The 13,918-nt window shown below is 43.0% G+C and overlaps 1 protein-coding gene and 1 non-coding gene across 4 annotated transcripts in view; one reads left to right on the forward strand and one right to left on the reverse strand.

Moving 5' to 3' along the window:
• The window catches only part of ARHGEF28 (Rho guanine nucleotide exchange factor 28), a 277,359-nt gene that overhangs the window by 158,813 nt on the left and 104,628 nt on the right, over nt 1-13,918 (forward strand). The window lies entirely within an intron of this gene.
• LOC114816996 lies at nt 3,611-3,749 on the reverse strand. Its single transcript, XR_003764830.1, has one exon. It is a non-coding gene; the product is annotated as a small nucleolar RNA SNORA7 (small nucleolar RNA).

Raw genomic sequence — 13,918 nt, forward strand, 5'->3', positions numbered from 1 at the left:
CACTTATTGTTAAGCTACTAAGGAGAGTGGCCATCCTTCAAACTTGCTTGGAGAGCATGTTGGAGCGTAACTCGTTATGGACAGGGAACGTGTCTGCTAATTCTGTTGTATCATATTTTCCCAAGCACTTAGTACAGTGCTCTGCAACTGTTAAGCGCTCAATAAATACTATTGATGGATTGAATGAAAAGGTTTATTTTGTGGGGGGAGGCAGTGCATGCCTCTGGCTCAGCAGAGATTTGAAGGACAAATGTGAGTTTGGGTGGAAACTCCACTCATTCTGCTTTTGAAAATTAAAGTCTCAAAAAAAAAAAAAAGAGTTTAGTGTTTATCTCTCAAGAATGTTAGGGAGACATTCAATCCGGAGTCATGTTTGTGATAGAACACTGTCGGGCAGGGGCTCAGGAATCTCAGATGAGTTCCAAGAAAGCCTATGTAACGTGACTCTTTGATGTAATTAAACAAATCAATGTTCAGCAATATGAATTACTCCCTGGGTAATGAGGTTGTTGGCAATGGGGAGCAGAGTGTGGGTAGGATTAAGGTGGGAGAGTTTCTCGGCGAAAGGTTGGACTCGAGGCAGGGACGTAAAAGAAAGCTGTTCATCACTGCTGTCAATGGGTCCCATCATGAACTTTGCATTATGTTACAGAAAGGGTCATTGGCAAGAAAAGGTGGCTAGGGTGAGATGAGAGCAGGGTGTAAAAAAAAATTCGTTTGTTACTGTTATATGCTCAGGTGAAGATTGGTGGATGTTAACTGTGGAAAAAGTAGTGTCCTCAGTTCTTTCAGAAAACATGTTTTCACTTCACTCTTTGTACAGAATGCCATTAGGGAATTAGGGATCATTCTTCCGTCCAGATGCCTCTGCTTGTATAAAACACTGGTTGGTGTTGGAAGAACATTTGTGCACACACATGAGGCACCGCTCAAGACCTTTGTACTCTAGTGCTCAATCTCCTTATGGTGGGATTTGTCAAGAGTTTCACTACCCGTATTTTAGGAGAGCTTATCTTTATTAAGCTCTTATGCCGGGCATCACAGTGAACCAGGGATCGTGTGGTGAGGAAAGGAAAGGAAAAGTGGAACACTGGCAGTGTGGAAGGGAGAGTAGAAAGCAAAAATGAGTAACTTCCAAAGCACCATATTTCATTTTTCCTTTTTTTTTTCCCAGAGGGAGCAGGTGGCTGGAGGCATCCAGGCCTGCAGTTGGGCTGAGAGCTGCTGCCCTGCTCTAGGTGGCCTCAGGCTGGCCATAATCACCATGGTGCAGTGGACAAAGCCCAGGTCTGGGAATCAGAGGACCTGGCCTCTAGTCCCAGCTCTGCCAATGCCTAGTGAGTGAGACCTTGGGCAAGTCACTTAACTTCTCCAGGTCTCAGTTTCCTCATCTGTAAAATGGGGAAAACAAGGCCTGTCTTTCCCTCCCTCACAGAGATGTTGTGAGGGCAAAAGTGTAACAAAAAATGTGAAAACGCTTTGGGTGTGAATACACTAAATCAGAAAAGCAAGGCCTTGCCATTTCATTAAGCATTTTAGTTAGGATGAGATTAGGGAATGTTCTTCCAATAGTTTGTTATTGAAGAAACTCCTTGGGTGTATATTGGAGCAACAGAACAGGCTAGTGTAAAGCACATTTTCCCTAGTGTGTGATTTTGTGAGAACACAATTCTTGCGTCCTAGGAGAAATGGGTCAATAGCAGTCAGATACTGAGGTAGGTGGGTTTGTGCCACATTCAAATAATGTATAATAGATGGGTATTTTGTTTATTCACCTATACTAAAAATCTTTATAAGACAATTGCATAAATGATGTCCTGGAATCCTCCTCCTCCTCCTCCATATAACTGTTATTATTATTATTATGGTATTTGTTAAGCACTTTCTATGCATCAAGCACTGTTCTAAGCACTGGGGCAGATAGGAGATTGGGCAAAGTCCCTGTCCCACTTGGGGTTTACTGTCTGAGGAACTACTGACATGTGACATTGAAAAAACTGCTCACCCATGATGTGAAGCTGATTTTCCTGAGGGTTTTGTCCTGCTCCTGCTGTAACTTGAGGTGCTACATTGGGTTTGTTACTCTTTATTGTTTTGTGCCACTTGGCATTCTTTGTTTCACGTAATGTATGGTAGCTGGCAAAAGTTTTGGTGTGTGGGGGGTGGTGGGGCAGAGCTTGCAAGAAGGAGAGTTGCAGTCACATGGCCAAGCAGAGACGGAGGAATCCACAGACAGGGAAAACTGCAAAGAAAAGATCCAAGTTAGGTAGGAAAGAGGAGGAAACAGAAAGTCCAGGATATGATGCTGTTCAGACTGAACAGCTTAAACAGAAGCAGTTCATTGTCTTGGACAAGAAGCCAAAGCTCAAAGAACCAAAACAGGAAGGTTAAAAAAGAAAGAAGCAAAGGGAAACTGTAGTAAGTTAGAGGAGATTCTTGGATTCCCTGGCACATGGTAAATACTGAATGAATACCATCACTAACTAAAGAAATGATATAGGGAAGATGCAGGTCTTCAGTAAATACCATTCCTAACTACTAGTACCTCCATCACTAAGGAGCCCATGGGGGCTGTGGTGCTTTTGAAACCTTTCTCGTGGATCCTTTCGACCCCTGATTCCATTATTAGGCAACTGAACTGCAGGTGTTGAGTATCACCAATGGACCCAGGAGCAGCGACAATTCCTCAAGGCCGTTGCTGCCTGGCATGGTGCCAGAGGAGCAGGGGTAGTCCTCGTTCTGGAGGGGTGTTTTGAGGTAGGATGTCCCTCAACAGCTAAAGTTTGTAAGCATCCATTTTCCCAAACCTAATGTGAACAGAGTTTTACCGCTTTTTAGATGGTGGGAGGCAGTGTTACCTAGAGGATGGAGTCAGGAGTCCTAGTCCCAGCTCTGCCACTGGCCCACTAGGTAACTGAGGGCAGGTGAACTCTCTCGTGGGCCCGGGCTAATGGATTTTGCAGAACCTCCCTGGATGTGCCATGTTCATTCGTTCAATCATATTTATTGAAAGCTTATTCTGTGCAGAGTACTGTACTAAGTGCTTGGGAGAGTAAAATATAACAATAAGCACATATTCCCTGCAATGAGCAATGTCGTTATGTCACATTGCCTCAAATGACTTTGAAACTGGATCCTTGGTTTAATGGACTAGTGTCCGAGAAGAAGCCTCCCCCATCCCTGCTGTGGCTTCCTGAGGCCGCTTAGCCCAGCAGGGACTGATTACCCTAAGGGCTGCGGGGTGTCACTCCCACTAAAAGTCTCAATTCATCAGTGGTATTTATTGAGTACTTAACTTGTGAAGAGCACTGGAATAAGCTTTCGGGAAAGTACGAAACAGTAGAGTTGGTTGATGTGATCCTTGCCCACCAGGAGTATTCGGTGACCTGTCGTATGCTGTTGAGTTGTCTCCAACTGATAGCGACACTATGGACACATCTCTGCCAGAATCCCCCACCTCCACCTGCAGTCGTTCTGGTAGTGTATCCATAGAGTTTTCTTGGTAAAAAATTTGGAAGTGGCTTACCATTGCCTCCTTCTGCACAGTAAACTTGAGTCTCTGCCCTCAACTCTCTCCCATGGCATTGGTGTCCAGTACAGGTGAGTTTTGACTTGTAGCAGATTGCCTTCCACTTGCTAGCCACTGCCCAAGCTAGGAATGGAATGGGTATGCCTCTGCTTGACTCTCCCTTCCATAGCCGAGACTGGTAGAGTACTGGAAACTCTCCAGGTGTGATCCTAAGAAAGGAGTATAGAGAGAGAAATCTTCAATGGGGCTCTTTGGTGAGTGGGGTCGCAGCTTCATGGGGCTGGATCTGCCTGGGCCACCTCCCTCAGCCAAATGGGAATAAAATACCTCATCTCCTTCCTGCTTAGATTGAGGCTTGCGTGGCAAAGGGCCTGTCTTATCTAATTATTTTTTATCTGCCCCAGTGCTTAGCACAATGATTTGGCAGGCAGTAAGATTTAATAAATAATATTATTATTATGGCTTCCTCCTCTCAACAGCAGCTCAGGAAATGTAGAATGGAGCAGATTTTATGGTCTGGGAAGTGTGCAGGAATGATAGCATAGGGTTTGTTACATTTGAAAATAAGCTCGCTGTGGACAGGAAATGTGTCTGTTATACTGTTATATTGTACTCCCCCAAGCACTTAGTACAGTACTCTGCACACAGTAAGCGCTCAAAAAATATGATCGACTGACCGAAATGAATATATTAAGACTGAATGTCTGAGATATCAATTGTTGTGTCACCCCCAAGACCAGATTTTGCCCATCTGGTAGATGATGAGGTTTTTAACCCTGCAGTTATATATAAAATCCCACAGCACTATCAGAGGAATGAAGCCAGTTTGGGGCAGATTTCTCCATGGGCCCCAGGTGCCCTGGTGGCTTTTGCTCCTTGTTTTCAGCCTCATGCTTCTCCTCTGAAGTTTTAGGGCAGAGGCTCATCTGTTGCTCCTGACCTAAGACGGCAACATCATCATCACCTTCCTCCTTTTCATTCCCCCATTTCCACATCCTGACAGAAAAACTAAGATTGAACTCTGACTACTTAAAAAAAAAAAAGAGGCAAAACGAATATTTCCTTCCACACACGATTATTGGGGCTGCAATGTAATAGGTGCAAATTCTGACTCACACTTAGTTCTTTTTGTTCATTTTAATTGGATTTTTTCATTGTGGTTGATGAGACACTTCTTTTTTTGATAGGAAAAAATGCTAACACTGGAATTCTTTTGGGAATTAAAAAATCATTGGTTCTCTTATCATTACTTTTCTTCCTTTTACATGTCATGGGTCTTGGGCTTAATGCTCTTTGTTAACTGAGTATAAAGCCCATTTTAATTATATTGAGCATATTTGCTTATGGGTTGAAAGAGTGAAATGACTTCTTTCACTTTTTGGATAAGCAGCTAACCTAGGTAGAACCAGGAAGGGATCATGATCCATGTTTGATAGGTGTGTCAGCCTCAGGGCTGTGACTGTGCCTTAGTCTTTATTTGGTCCACTTTAAGGCTGCAGCCATAAAAGCCAGTCAGATACTGGATGATGAACCAGTAATGCCATGAAAAAACCATAAAAAGGCATAGTTTTGCTATTATTAAAGAACCACGGCACCTCCACTTCTAAAATACCCTGTGCTTATTGTGAGTGCCACATTTTAGGAAGGACAGATGAGAGGGTAAACAGTACAAAGCTCTCTCTCAGACCTCGAGGATATAAGATGGGCAATCCACATCCTGTTTTCCCAAGAATCGTGTAGGGCCATCCATTGTCAGATTCAGATTCTGAGTAGGAGGGAGCATTTAGGCCAAACCAGATTGATGCTGCTTTCATGGGTTCTTTGGGTGAGGACAGGGATCTCACTTTTTTTGCTTTCAACATGAAAAAAGAGAATCAGCCTGAAAAGGATTCGAAAGGCAATGACAGTGTCTATCATGGCTTTTGTACTTGGCCTGGCTTAATGAAGGATAGAAACTTCAAAACTCATTTAAACTGTTGGACTAAGGACAGAATGTCATAAAATCCAAGCACAGCATATACTCCTGGTGTTACTGCCTGGACAATTTGCTGGGTATTGGGCAAGTTTTTGAGTGTAAGGAAGGGGAAGATAAGGGGTTTTTTCCCTCCAGGCCGTTGTGGAATGGTTAGTATCATCACTATCAGCATCAGTGGTATTTATTGAGCACTTACTCCGTGTAGAGCATGGTACTAAGTGTTTGGGAGAGCACAATACAGTAGAGTTGGTAATGAGCCCTGCCAAAGAACTCTGAAAAATGTCTTAGCAATTTGTCCTGATTCATCTATTAAAAACATTCTTCAACTACTGTATTAATGATTCCAGTTTATTTCAAGAGGAAGGAGATTCATTCCTCCCATGATTACAAGCCATTGGTCGTTGGGGTATATGTCAAAGTAAGGCTGGGTGACTTGTGGAGAACTGATCTGGCCAATGTAGTCTTCTGTTTACCTCAATCAGTGGTATTTATTGAGCGTGTACTATGTGCAGAGTATTGAACTAAGCACGTAGAAGAATGCAGTACAGCAGAATTAGCAGACATGTTCCCTGCCCATAACGAGCATAACGAGTCTAGAGGGGGAGACAGACATTAATATGAATAATTAATTTATAATGTATAATTTAAAGATATGCACATACATACATATGGACCTCCCCAAACTTGGAGAAATTGACAAAAAAGAAAAGGGGCAAGATGGAGGTCTAAGCTGCTGTGGGACTGTTATGTGGTGATAGAGAACTCTCTATTGCTGTTGCTTCCAGGCTAGAGTTCTTTGCCTTAGAGTCCACGGTTGGGCCATGAGCAGGCTAGGAGCCAGAGTTGGCTCACCAAGCACACTTTGTTTGACACTTGGCCCTCACTGGCTCACAGGGTGGAGGACTCAGCCTCGGGTGGATTGAGGGAAGATTGGTCTAGCACCCAGATCGTCATCTGGGTGCCAACATAAGGACCTCTCTGTCATGGTGTTGACATCCCCTTAAGGCATCAGTACTGATGCCAGACCACATGTCCTGCAGTCCCGATAACTGACTCCTTCCACCCCCCCCGATCCACCATGTCCCTTTTTGGCATCTTCTGACATTGACCCACCTGAAAAGTGAGAGGGGGAATGAAACTGACACAGAGAGTCCTGCCTGAACTCTTAGAAATTATCTGTCAGCTCTCTAGACTTATCCCTCCCTTGACCATCCTCCCAAGACTCTGCTTAGTGAAATAAACAATCTGTCTTTTAAAAGAGTTCTTTATTCAGGTGTGTAAATCAAATTACTGTATTAGACTCTCTTTAGCCTGCCTGGAGTAAATTTCATGCATGTATAAATAAAACTCAAGGCAACTAGGCATAAATGAAAAGTATACTTAGGGTTCAAGGTGAGACTATGCATCAGAAATGGTTTCTGTTTTTTAAAGACAAAAATCCCCACACCCAATCAACCATATTCTTTTTTTCCCCTTTCTCTCATGACCAGCCCAGGGCACAGTCGCACGGGGGTTTTTTATGTGCACACACTCAAATACAGATCATGGGAATGAGGTCATGGCGTAGTGATCTCGTTTATAACATAGATTCCTAGAATGAGTTTAGACTTGATTTTTTATTTAGGGCCCAATAGATAAACACCAGAAGAACCTTGGTCCAATTAAAAGTTTAACTTCCCTGTAAGGCAATACAAGCTCTAACAATTTATAGGGACAATTTACTTAGACCGCCACAGTGTCGCTTTTGGAAAGTGTCTTTTATGTAACGTGGCCCCTCCTCTTTAAGCTTTTGTGAAGAAATGGAAGAGACAGGTTTTGTACTTTGCATAAACAACTCTGGATAGTGATGATGTAATTAATCAAGAGGTGGTTTTTACTAAGCAGCAACTGAATTCTAAGCACTGAATTTAGGGCTTGGGAAAGTACAACAGGAGCAAGATTCATATTTTCTGACTTCAAGGAACTTACAATTTAATGGTGGGGGCAAATAGTGAAAGGAGGATGAAAAACAAGAATAAGCAGGAAGCACTACAAAAACTCAGGATTAAACAGCTGTATAAATATCAAAATAGAGAAAAATATACAAATGTGTTCGCAGGCTTGCCTGAGTTGTTCTTTTGACCTGACTCCCAGCAGAAGTAGCAGCATAGGTAGTTGATAAAAATCAGTTTGTGTGTGTGTTTCTGTCCAGTGGATGGTTCAGACCCTGTTCCCAATTTTATCCAAACCCTGCCCGAGTTTTGTGACTCGTGGCTCTTCCAGTCCAATCTCAGGAAGGGTAATTGTTAGATTTGGGGAAAACAACGTGCATGGCTTAAAATCAGCTCTGCGATATTTCACTAGCATGGATTGTGTATGTTGTTTTGTTTTAAAGTATTTGTTTCATTAAAGAAGAACAATTCCCAAAACAAGAAAAGCATGCAGTTTACTCCATGTGATTTTTTGCAAGTGTCTTAATCTTTAATTATTCAAAGAAGATCCAAAGGAATATTTGGATTTGTTTATAAAACCTATATTAGTCTTTTGATCTGCCTAGTCATCTGTGTGGTCAGCTGAACAGCATTACTCCAAACTCAGGATTCTCATTAACAGAGCCATCTTCTAAGAGGATTGGGGACATCTTTTGTCCCTGGCTATAGCACAATCACTCAGTCAGTGGTATTAATGAACACTACCGGATGCCCAATGCTATATTGCGCACTTGGGAGAGTACAGTGCAACAGATTTTGGTAGATATGTTCCATGCCCACAAGGAACTCAGTCTAGGAGAGGAGACAGACATTAATATAAATAAATTTTGCATAGGTATTTAAGTGCTCTGGGATTGAGGATGAGGTACTGAAGGATAGAAGGAAGACACAGAAGAAAGGTGGCAGACGGGCAGAGTGTACTTTGGGAAATAATCTGTTCCATATGAAATTTAAATGAATAAAAAAATAACTGGGAAGAGTAAAATGGAGCCAAAATATACACGATCTTTGAGAAATCCAAGTGAAAATAGTGATTATGGAGCCATCAGGGTTTTTATTCACTTGCTCAAGAAAATAACCTCATAAAAACTCAGCAGTGGTAATGTTATTTGTTTAAGCTTTTGAAACAGGGACTGTGTCTCATCTGATTATCTTATATAATCATGGTGTTTTGGCATGCAGTAGGTGCTTTAATAAATGCTGTAATTATAATTTTAGGGACTTTAAAGCTCAACACCTGAACTTGAATAAATGTCCTTTACATAGATTAGAGGTCTAGAATTCCTGGCTGGGGTCATTGGCCAACATAAGTATGCTTATGGCTTGAAATGGCAACTTGCCCATTATTGTATTTGAAAACTGCTTCCTTAATTCCCATTTCAGTTTTAGTTAATCAGTGAGTGAACTTTTGTAACTGTCTAAAATCAGAAAGGAAATGTGCTAAGGCTAGAATGTCATAAATTATAGCAGTATTCTGTGTGTGTGTGTAATTTAGTTTAAATGTGTTCATACCTGAAATTTTTTTTTTGTAGTTCTAAATTTGTTCAAGTGATTTGGAGTCTGTTTCTTTACAGTATGGGCTTATTCTAAACTGTATGGCTGAGAGGAATTCTGGCCTAATGGTGCGGCCAGGGTCTGGCTTCTGAAGACATCTGTTTCTTCCCAACTAAGATACTTCATTCTCTGAATTTGTTATTATTATTAGGAGTAGTAATAAAAATAATAACAGCGGTATTGCTGAAGTGCTTACTCTCTGCCAAGCACTTGCTGAATGCTGGGATAGATGCAATATAATCGGATCATGCAGAGTCTCTGTTCCATACAGGACTTTTAGTCTTAAGGGTGAGGGAGAACTCGTATTGAATCCCAGTTTTACAGAGGAGGAAACTGAGGCCCAGGGAAGTCAGGTGACTTGCCTAACAAGCAGGTGTGGAGCAGGGATTAGAAGCCAAGTCTCTTGACTCCCAGTCCTGTGCTGCTTTTTCTACTGGGCCTTGCTTCTTCTCAGTTTCATTAACAATCATTCTTGGAAAAGCTTCGTAAAGTGGGAAAAATGAATTGTAGGAAAAAGAGGAATTCATAGGAAATGACTGTAGGAGGATAATTTTACAGTGCCATGATCTGAAGAGAGAGGCAGAAGAGAGGAAAATAAGAATTGAATCATGTCAGAATTATCATCTGATTGAGTTTAGTGGCCTACAGTAGTAATAATAGTAATAATAATGGTATTTCTTTAGGACTTACTATGTACCAGACACTGTATTAAGCGCTGGGGTAAATGCAAGATAATCAGGTTGGACACAGTCCATGTTCCACATAGGGCTCACAGTCTTAATCCCCATTTTAAAGATGAGGTAACTGAGGAACAGAGAAGTGAAGTGATTTCATTCATTCATTCAATAGTATTTATTGAGCGCTTACTATGTGCAGAGCACTGTACTAAGCGCTTGGGATGAACAAGTCGGCAACAGATAGAGACAGTCCCTGCCGTTTGACGGGCTTACAGTCTAATCGGGGGAGACGGACAGACAAGAACAATGGCACTAAACAGCGTCAAGGGGAAGAACATCTCGTAAAAACAATGGCAACTAAATAGAATCAAGGCGATGTACAATTCATTAACAAAATAAATAGGGTAACGAAAATATATACAGTTGAGCGGACGGGTACAGTGCTGTGGGGATGGGAAGGGAGAGGTGGAGGAGCAGAGGGAAAAGGGGAAAATGAGTCTTTAGCTGCGGAGAGGTAAAGGGGGGATGGCAGAGGGAGTAGAGGGGGAAGAGGAGCTCAGTCTGGGAAAGCCTCTTGGAGGAGGTGATTTTTAAGTAAGGTTTTGAAGAGGGAAAGAGAATCAGTTTGGCGGAGGTGAGGAGGGAGGGCGTTCCAGTACCGCGGGAGGACGTGACCCAGGGGTCGACGGCGGGATAGGCGAGACCGAGGGACGGCGAGGAGGTGGGCGGCAGAGGAGCGGAGCGTGCGGGGTGGGCGGTAGAAAGAGAGAAGGGAGGAGAGGTAGGAAGGGGCAAGGTGATGGAGAGCCTTGAAGCCTAGAGTGAGGAGTTTTTGTTTGGAGCGGAGGTCGATAGGCAACCACTGGAGTTGTTTAAGAAGGGGAGTGACATGCCCAGATCGTTTCTGCAGGAAGATGAGCCGGGCAGCGGAGTGAAGAATAGACCGGAGCGGGGCGAGAGAGGAGGAAGGGAGGTCAGAGAGAAGGCTGACACAGTGATTTGCCCAAGGTCACACAGCAGATGTGACAAAGCTGGAATTAGAACCCAGCTCCAAGCCCCGTGCTCTTTTCACTAGGCCATGCGGCTTCTCACATGTTTCTCAGTATATTTTCTGAAGTAGTCTACCTGGTGTATGCAAAGCACAGTCCCAGAGGGTCATGATTGTGGGGAACCTTACTATTAACTAGAGAGAACGATTTAGAAGAGGAGGATCTTTATCAATGGTAGCACTTAGCACCCAAAAGTGGAAACATTTTTAGAGTACCTATTATTTAGGCATTTGGGAACCTACAATGTAAGTAAAATACATCGATTGCTTCTTGGTTGTCAAAGAAAAGGCCATCAAAAGACATAGTTCTGGGTTGGAGGACGTTCCTTAATGGATCCAAAGGGTAGAAGGTGGACTAGACAGAGAGGGAGGGAGAGAAAGAAGGGAGGGCGAGAGAAAGTTCCTGAGTGGGAATATTTGACTGGTTTTGGTTTTAACAATCTGATGGTGGGCTAAACCCAAGATGTGGCTGGGTCCTGGTCCAGCAGACTTAGGAGAAAGTGAGTGGGCTCCAGGAAGGAGAACTTAACTGTAGCCACTCTTCGGTGGTCCTTGACCATGGAACTGGGCAAGAAATGATCAAATGTTTGGAGATTAAGAGCTTTGTCTGTCTTGCCCATGAGGTGGTCCAGAGCAGAAAAGCCCGCACAGCTGAACTCGGAGATGTAGAGCAAACCGGATCATACTGTTTTGCGAAGAGCATCTCCCAACCACATCATGAGGGATTGGCAGCCCACTTTCAGTCTTATTGTGGGAGAGAGAGCAGCAAGGGAAAAAGCTAAAGGTTTTTTTTGTTTTGTTTTGTTAAGTGTGATGTAAGGTTTAACTTGAACATCTCTGTGGTAAGGGAATACGCTTGAGTCCATAAACACTAATCTTAAATAGATTAAGGCATTGGACCTGTCTCTTTCTTTTATGGTCTCTTCCAGCCACTTAGTTCAAGCACACAGCAGATGCTCAATAAATGATGAATAAAAGCTTCTGATCTCTGCACTTTGCAAGCAGAGTCCTTTCCTTCCTCTCTGACATCGTCATCCTCAATCCAGGTATAAAATAAAATGGTCTAGAAGAAAGGACTTCATTCTGAAGAAAAAGAGGAGACTCAGACACAAAACTATTAAATATCCTGAGATGTTCATGTTAATATTAATAATGGTACCCCAATCGTTAATCTTCTTTTACATTGAATTATTCAGAAATCTTCTTTTAAGACTTCTGATATGTAAACAAAACCTTTATTCAAAACCACAACGAGTAGTAAAATTGGTATCTAGTAATAGTTGTTTTTAGTGAGTGCCCACTGGGTGCAATACTCTGTACTAGAGAAGTAGCATGGCCTGGTGGCTTGGGAGTCAGAGGTTGTGGGTTATAATTCCGACTCCTCCACTTGTCTGCTGTGTGACCTTAAGCAAGTCTCTGTACCTCAGTTACCTCATCAATAAAATGGGGATTAAGACTATAGGTCACATGTGGGACAGGGACTGTGTCCAACCTGATTACCTTGTATCTATCTTGGCATTAGAACATTGGTTGGCACATAGAGAGCGCTTAACAAATACCATTGTTATTACTGTGCTTCTGGGAAAACACAATAGAAGAACAACACACTTCCCTAGCCCACAAGGAGTTTACACTCCTTTGGATGAAAACCTTCCCAATAATGTATTCCAGGTGTTCAAATAAAACCTGCCAGAAGAGAAATGGATTTGCCTAAATTTAGGGGGAGAATTTTGAAACTTCACCGGAGGTTCGAAATGGAATCCAAAATGATGACTCTAGTAGAAATAAGAGTAGGAGTGATAGTAATGGTTTTTATTGAGTGCCCATTGGGTGCAATATATTGTACTTAGCTTTTGGGAAAATTCAGCAGAAGCCCAAGACAAATCTCCAGCCCATGAGGAGCTTAAGCACTATTGTAGTCAGGCGAGGCATAATAAAGGAAGCAGCATAACCTAGCGGAAGGAGCATGGGCCTGGGAGTCGGAGGACCTGAGTTTTAATTTTGGTTCTGCCGCTTGCTTGCTGTGTGATCTTGGGCAGGTCACTAACTTCTCTGAGCCTCAGTTTCCTCCCTATAAAATGGGAAGTCAATTCCTGTTTTCCTATTCACGTAAGGCAGTGAGCCCCATGTGGGACAGTGGCTGTGCCCTACTTGATTATTTTGCATCTACCTTAGCACTTAGGACAGTACTTGATACGTACCGCTTAACAGATACCATCATCGTCATTATTATTAAGTAAAATCCTGCGGTTGGCCATGGGCCTGCCTCTCTCCCGAAGGGATTGCTCTGTATTTTGTCCCCAAATCAATTGCTCTAATTTAAAAAGTTTGATGTGTTCAGAGGTCAGTTTAGAGCCCTGGTAGCCTGCTGCCTCCCAGTGGCCAGTAACTGGGAGCCAAAGCCAAGATTCTGTGGCTGTGTGGCTTGGGTGATGAGTCACTGACTCCATTAATTGTGCAGCTGGTTTGTGGATTTGCGTTTGATTTTCTTGGCTTACAGCCCAAACCCTGAGCAGCCGGTGTTCTCACAAGCCACTAGCTTTACTCTGAGACTTTATAGGGTGTTGGAGCAGGTAAATAGAATTTATTTCATTTGACGGAAAGCCCGAGGGGGAACGAACAAGCCCTATTCGGTAAATCACCCAGCCCATTTCGAACGTGATTAAACACAAGCCCTTTTTACGACTGAATTGTTCCTGAGGTAAGTCCCGCCTCAAAGCAGCACAGGGCACAGTGTCTCTGAATTTTAAGTTCCCGTGGTTCCCCAGTTCAGTCCACCTCTTACTTTGTTCACCCTGAACGAACAAGTAACAATGGGCTGAATTCTCTGAGGGAAAGTTTGAGTCACTCTTTACCAGAAAGCTTGGCTCTTCTTTTTCCCAGGGAGAAATTTTCGAGTGAGGTCGAGTGTCATGTTGACACCAACAGTGAAGCAGATGTTTGGGGCTCCTCCTTTAGAGTGGTCTCCCAAGCCACTCCTCTTTCAATTCTCCTCTGCTTCCCAGCAATGCTCCTCAAGCGGAAAATAGCGGATCAGCAGTGCTCCCCATGAGTCTACTGCTTTGGGATCTACTGCTGAACCGAATGGGGCTTGTTCGTTCCCCCTCAGGCTTTCCATCAGATGAAATAAATTCTATTTTCCTGCTCCAACGGCTGAAGGAGAAG

The sequence above is a fragment of the Ornithorhynchus anatinus genome, chromosome 1, assembly GCF_004115215.2.
Source record: "Ornithorhynchus anatinus isolate Pmale09 chromosome 1, mOrnAna1.pri.v4, whole genome shotgun sequence".
NCBI lineage: Eukaryota > Metazoa > Chordata > Mammalia > Monotremata > Ornithorhynchidae > Ornithorhynchus > Ornithorhynchus anatinus.